Source organism: Coturnix japonica, chromosome 4, assembly GCF_054131305.1.
Source record: "Coturnix japonica strain WE chromosome 4, WE-NBRP24, whole genome shotgun sequence".
NCBI classification, from domain to species: Eukaryota; Metazoa; Chordata; class Aves; order Galliformes; family Phasianidae; genus Coturnix; species Coturnix japonica.
The window spans coordinates 16,801,228-16,807,368 of record NC_140666.1 but is presented as its reverse complement, the minus strand read 5'-3'; the positions used below and the strand labels follow the sequence as shown (position 1 = coordinate 16,807,368).

The window sequence follows — 6,141 nt, the reverse complement described above, 5'->3', positions numbered from 1 at the left end:
CCATAAAGAACACTCAGAGCTGTCAGACGTGAAACAAACACGTTATAGAGCCCATAGTTCCAGAGCTCCTACACATCTGGTGTGTGGTGTATTTTTAATGTATCTTTACCATCTTAAATTGTGTAGAGTTTTTAGTCCAGAAAGTCACTGTTACACTAAGAATTTGCCTTCATGGAGTAATTCTACCTACTTGGAGCAGTTCGTAAAGGGTAAGCAGCAAGTGATGCTACAAGATGAATCAATGAAGCTGCTTCTTTCATGCAGATTTTATGATTCTAGGGTCCAAACAGGACTATCCAAGTATGCTACACTCAAATCCAAGATCTTTTTAAGCAAATTGTGACATTAAGATTTCACTCACCGACTGGCCAGGAAGCATTCACTCCTGAGTTCCCGTTGACATTACTCTGAAGGCACTCACTAAGTCTTCTAAAGTGAAGTACATTGAATGCAACAAAAAAATCCAGTTTATCAAGGAATAAAGAAAGGCAACTAAAACTCGGGAGAGTTATTTCATTTTCTGTAAGAAAAGAAACAATAGTTTAATTCCTTAGAAACATCACAGAACTAAGAAACAAACTTACCGTTCTACACAGAAGACAAAACCCAACAGTTATGTTTCTCAACTGTTTTTTGTGTTGACTGGACTTTGAATTCAAACTTTCATGTTTCTATGTTTACAGTTGGATTTTCCACACAGCTGAAATGCCATTGAGGCGTGAGGAAGAATTGCAGAAGTAGCTGATCTGAAATGGTTTTTATAATGACATTTTCTGGTCACAAATAGAGGTGTATCTGTGTAAGACTTACAAAGGTGTACCTGTAAAATGCACAGGACTTGTATCAATGATATGATAAGTACAATCCATAACTAGATAAATGCACTTGAAAATTCCATGAAATGCTGCAAAAATGCATTCCTCAAAATATTTTTCTCTTGCAAAAAGTGATGGCAATTTGCTACTGGAAACTGCACTAATCAATACCAGCAGCAGAACATCACTGAGAACAATGCTTTGAGAAAAAGATATAGTTAAAAATACAGCCACGTACCAACAGTTTTCATATTTTCATGCCTCTACATTAGTAGAAGACAGTATAAAAGCTTTTGTGTCAAAACATCCTCACAGGAAATAACTGAATTTGGAAATAAATGTCACTTCATAATTAAAACAACTCATAATTTGAGTTTGTTTCTACCTTCTGAAAAAGGAGAGTGTTATACTTCACTACAATGCAAAATTCTACAATGTAGTACCTATCGCATACTATTATCAACACTTAGAGAAGACAGCTGGGTCTCAAATCCTGTATCTGTTTTACATAATCTTGCCCTGCTTAGTTACATCACTGCTCCTCCAAACTTCACCTTTTATCTACAAATGGACAGACTTAACGCTTCTACTTAAAATCTGATGATTTTCATTTAATTGAAAGAAAAATGCCTAATCAAAGCCACTGAACACAAGCAATTGCGACATATGGCTCCCCAGCTGGGAAAGCGTCTGACCAACATATCTGCAATTTGAGAGACAGAGACAAACAGCCCCATCAAATACCTTTTCACCAAGAAACAGGTGCACTGGGATGGAAGCCAAAAGACCATGCTTCAAAGACCCAATTATTGAGCAAAACCATACGAAGAGAGCAGGTATTGTTCCCCCACTTTACAGATGAGGTCAGCATGAGGTTGCACAAGAATCCTCCTGGAAATAGCTGGGAAGGAATCCATATGTCTGTTATGTCAAAACTTATTTTCATTCACTTAACCAACACTCAGAGAAGTCTAATCCAAATGTATGTTTTTGGCTTTGCAAGGCAGGCAGATACTTACACTTCCAACACCAGTACAGTATTTCCATCCAGGTAATGGAATGATAATAGGATGAGAGGCAATGGCCTCAAGTTGCACCAGGGGAGGTTCAGGTTGGATATCAGAAGAAAAATTTCTTCGAAGGAAGAGTGGTCATGTGCTGGAATGGGTTGCCCAGGGAGGTGGTGGAGTCACCATTCCTGGAGGTGGTCAAGAAAAGTGCAGATATGGCAGTGAGTGAGGCAGATTAGTGGGTGAGGTGGAGATGAGTTGATAGTTGGACCTGATTATCTTAGTGATCTTTTCCACATTTAATAATTCCATGTTTCTATGAAAAGAGAAAACAATTGCAGATGAATGCAGGGAATGTAGGACAATGTAGAGAATGGGAAAGGGGGGGGTGTGGGGAAAAGGCTGCAGTGGATTGCTGGGACAATGAAAGAGAAAGGAAGCAAAAAAGGGAACAAAACTGCAGCTCAGTATATCCTGAGATGTCTGACGAGTATAAAGAACGTGCTCCTAAGAAGCCATAAGGAAGTAACATTTTGGAACTGTGTTTGAAAAAAGAATCTGATCGTCAGAAATAAATTTTAAAATAATCAAAGAGATCACATTTTTCCAGAGAAGCAGAAAAACAGCCCAAAACACATTTCATTCACAATGTGTGTCTCAAGGGAAATCTTGGTATGATTTTTCACTTCATTGAACTAGAATTGGCACCCTTCAAACATATAGAAAGGCTTCCCCAATGTCTGAATAAACACACTCGATTTCAGTCCTGGAGCACGTGCCAACTATCTTGGACACTTTCAGCAGGCTTTCAGCTGCTACTTTCAGACACAAAATACTTCCAATTTAATGTAATACTTCTTGTATTCATATACCATTCAAATCTCATGGCAAAGTAGATTTTCATTGCATACTTTGGAGCAGTTGGTAGTAAGAAAGTTAGAGAACACCTCCCTCTACTGTTCCTTTCTTGTAAAAAGAAAAAGCTGCTTAAGTAATTTTAGATCAAAAGCTGAAATGAGAAAAATATCTTCAAACTAGGAAGAAAACTCCTTATTTTCTACAGTTTTTTGTTTGTTTGTTTTTCCAAAAAATGACTTACCTCCAGCTTCACAAAATAAGAGAGAGGGGCTTACAGCCTGTATCCAAAATGCAAGAGACTCAGGTGAGATGGTCAGTATTTAGCTTATACCAGTACTTCAGGGAGACAGGTCCATTTTCCTTCGGTACTTAGAAAAGAGAAGAAAATGTATTTATTTCTTTTCTAACAGTGCTTACATTAGGTTTTAGAACCACAGGAGTCAGCAATCCATCCATACCACAAGCCCGGAAAACTGTATTCCACGTTCCAAGAGTTAAGGTCCAGAAAGTAGTGAAATTAATCAAATAAGGACATAAGAACTGCCACGCTGTATTGAGTATCCTGTCTTTATCAAGCCTGGTAGCAAATCCTTAGGGAAAGAGTATAAGAAACAGGTTAGAAAGAGTGATCTTTTCTCAGATATCCGGCCCTGGCTTCTGACAGTCAGGAGTTCGGGACCAAGATTTCATCTACATTGCCATGTTTAGTAGCTATTGATAAACTCTAGCTTCACTGATTTTCTCAATCTCTTTTGATCCTTTTTATTCTTTTGACCTTAATCACTCTATGCTAAAAGTTGTGCAGTTTACAAAGAAGTACTTCCTTTTACTTGTTTTAAAGCATCAACCTGATATTTAACAGCCTTTTGGGGTGTTTAGTGAAACAGGGAATAATCACTTTGAATTGACTTTCAATTCCTTCATTTCATAGAAAATAACCTGTCTCCCTTTTAAATCTTTATTCTTCTATTTTATTTTTTTTTTAAGTACAATTAAATTCCATCAGATAAATGTCCCAACTAGAACCTGAATCTGTAAATATCAGTTTGATAGCCACCAACAACACATACCCATAGATCTGCTATGCTGGAGGTAACAAAAAATAGCTGTGACATGTTTGATCAAGACTAAAGGGGAATGTCTCAGCAGCCTCACATTAAAGCTTAGCCAAAAAAAATTGGTACACATTCTCTGTTGTGCATAGTGTGTTCTGCATCCCCTTTAATATTAATCAACTTTATGCAATGGACGTGAGGCACTGATTAACAACCACCTAATAACCTGCTCTTACTCCTCAGAAATGTAGGCAGCACCAGACAGGTCAGCTCAGATCCACGGATCAGCTACTGGAGCCATGCAAGGGGCCTGATGGCCAGCCCTGCTGCTTTGCTCTCTCTCACAGTTACTGAAGTTTAGTCAACAACTGGATTCTCTCCTTCTCCAGGAGTGTGGTTTACTGCATGCTGCCAGTGCTGTCCTGGTAGACCAACTATCCAGAGAATGGCTGAGGAATTCGGATCAGCTTTTAGCATTATTCTGAACAATTTGAGGCTGACATATATAGTGTTCTAACAAAAAACCCAAGATATATCTCCCTACATTTTTATCACCAGAATGGCCTTCAGGTTCGGGTACAAAGGTAGATAAGAAATGCTCTTTCACATTGGAAAGCCCTGAAGATTACTATCAGCCTCTCTTATCTGCAGGAGAATGCCTGATTATCTATTACCTCTCTTTGATACCGGGTTCTTAACAAAGAGCTCTTCTTTCCTGACAAACAAGTGCAATCGCTCCCCCCTTATTTTACCTTCCTTTCATATCTGGGTTAATTCTGGTAAACTATTTTTAGAACTGCACGATCAAGGAAAACAACTTAAAAACACAAAGGGAAATTCTGTGGTAGACGATCTCTCTCATTTTTAACATTTTTAAGGCCACAATCTTTAATATACTTTTTCTTACACCCAATGCTCAATTGATGCAGCATGGGAAAACACAGAAGATGCTGTACCACAATATCAGGAATGTTAAAAACAATGCCAAAATGTTCATAAATCAAATGAATTATGGATAGTACAACATTGGATGCACTGAATGTGTTCAGGAAGATTTTCCATGGTAGCTGCTCACTTCACAGATGCTGATATGGCATTTTAAACAGAAATACAGCTTCCTTCTTAAGCTCTTCTGTTTTTGAGAATCAAAACCAAAATACTTTTGGGTCAATAAACTTTACAACAAAACAAACTCACCTGAAAAAAAGCTGCAGTTGAGGCATAACATCAAACAGCTCACATTGCCTACAGGTAGCGTATACAGAAACATTTGCTTTGCAAAATCTAATAAAGAGAGTTTGAACTTATTACGAAATGCAAATATTATGTAAAATTTCTATTTCTGCATATAAAATTCACTCTTTTTTCATGTTATTTTGCAATAAAATCAAGACACACATTGTGAACAAGACTTTCAGACCAATTAGGCATACAATTACATGTGCAGAAGACATGCACAATTGTGCAGCTAATTTGTGCATGAAATTACTTTGATTGCACATACTAATTGGATAAATGTGTGTGCAAATGCCAGTAGTCATTTGTGCTAGCAATTATCCAGTATGCACACATAGTCATGGCAACTGCATGCATAAATCAGATGCACTCTTGCATACCTAACTGGCCATGGTTTATAATCCAAAATCCTTTCATTTTTTAACTCCTCCATCAGGTCATTTGGGTACAAAACTTGTGGGAATTCTATACTTACTTCATCTCCAGTTGAGCATCCCCTGTATGTCTTACCCTTTACAGACAATGGTTACACAGAACACATCATACTTGTGAAAAAATAAGCACAAGATGATCCTGCCTTTGATTAGCCCTTATATGTAACTTTCTTACTCATCCATGGGAGCATCTGATAGTAGCTGTGACTAAGCACAGGATACTACTTTTTGGTTTTTTTAATAGTGACTTTATCATTGCACATTCCCCTCTCCCTGCTTCCACCTTCTCTTCATTTCTCCCAGTTTTTGCTGATAATGCTCTGCCTAGTATAAGATTATTTATTTAACCTTTAAGTTAATCAGAAAACACTCTCTTTTGGAGTTACCTTTAAGGTCAAAAAAGTTAGAGTCAGCTAGGCTAGTTTATAACCTGATATAACACATTTCCATCAAGACCTGTCAACAGCCCTTACGTCTGATACATGGCAGTTTCAAGATACAGACTGTGAACTGACATACTCCATCTTGTTATACACCATAGCTTTCAGCATTCCTTTATCCACTCACATGTACTTTAAAAAGGAGGGACATCCGAACCAAAACAAAGTTTTTGTTTTCTGTAAAGATGTCACTAAACACTGAAAAATAAATAGATAAATGAATCGTTCTAATCCTATAGCACTTATGAGCTTAAGAATTCCAAGAACACCGTGAGATTTTGCTTGTAAGAGGC

General features: G+C 37.6%; 1 long non-coding RNA gene across 1 annotated transcript; it reads right to left on the bottom strand.

Annotated features, from left to right (window-relative positions):
• Nucleotides 1–367: 367 nt before the first annotated feature.
• On the bottom strand, nucleotides 368–3,965 carry LOC146760957 (uncharacterized). The gene is made up of 4 exons (XR_014945161.1): nucleotides 2,925–3,965; nucleotides 1,835–2,141; nucleotides 1,560–1,716; nucleotides 368–520 (listed from the first exon to the last, which is right to left on the bottom strand). It is a non-coding gene; the product is annotated as an uncharacterized LOC146760957 (long non-coding RNA).
• Between the last annotated feature and the right edge of the window lie 2,176 nt (nucleotides 3,966–6,141).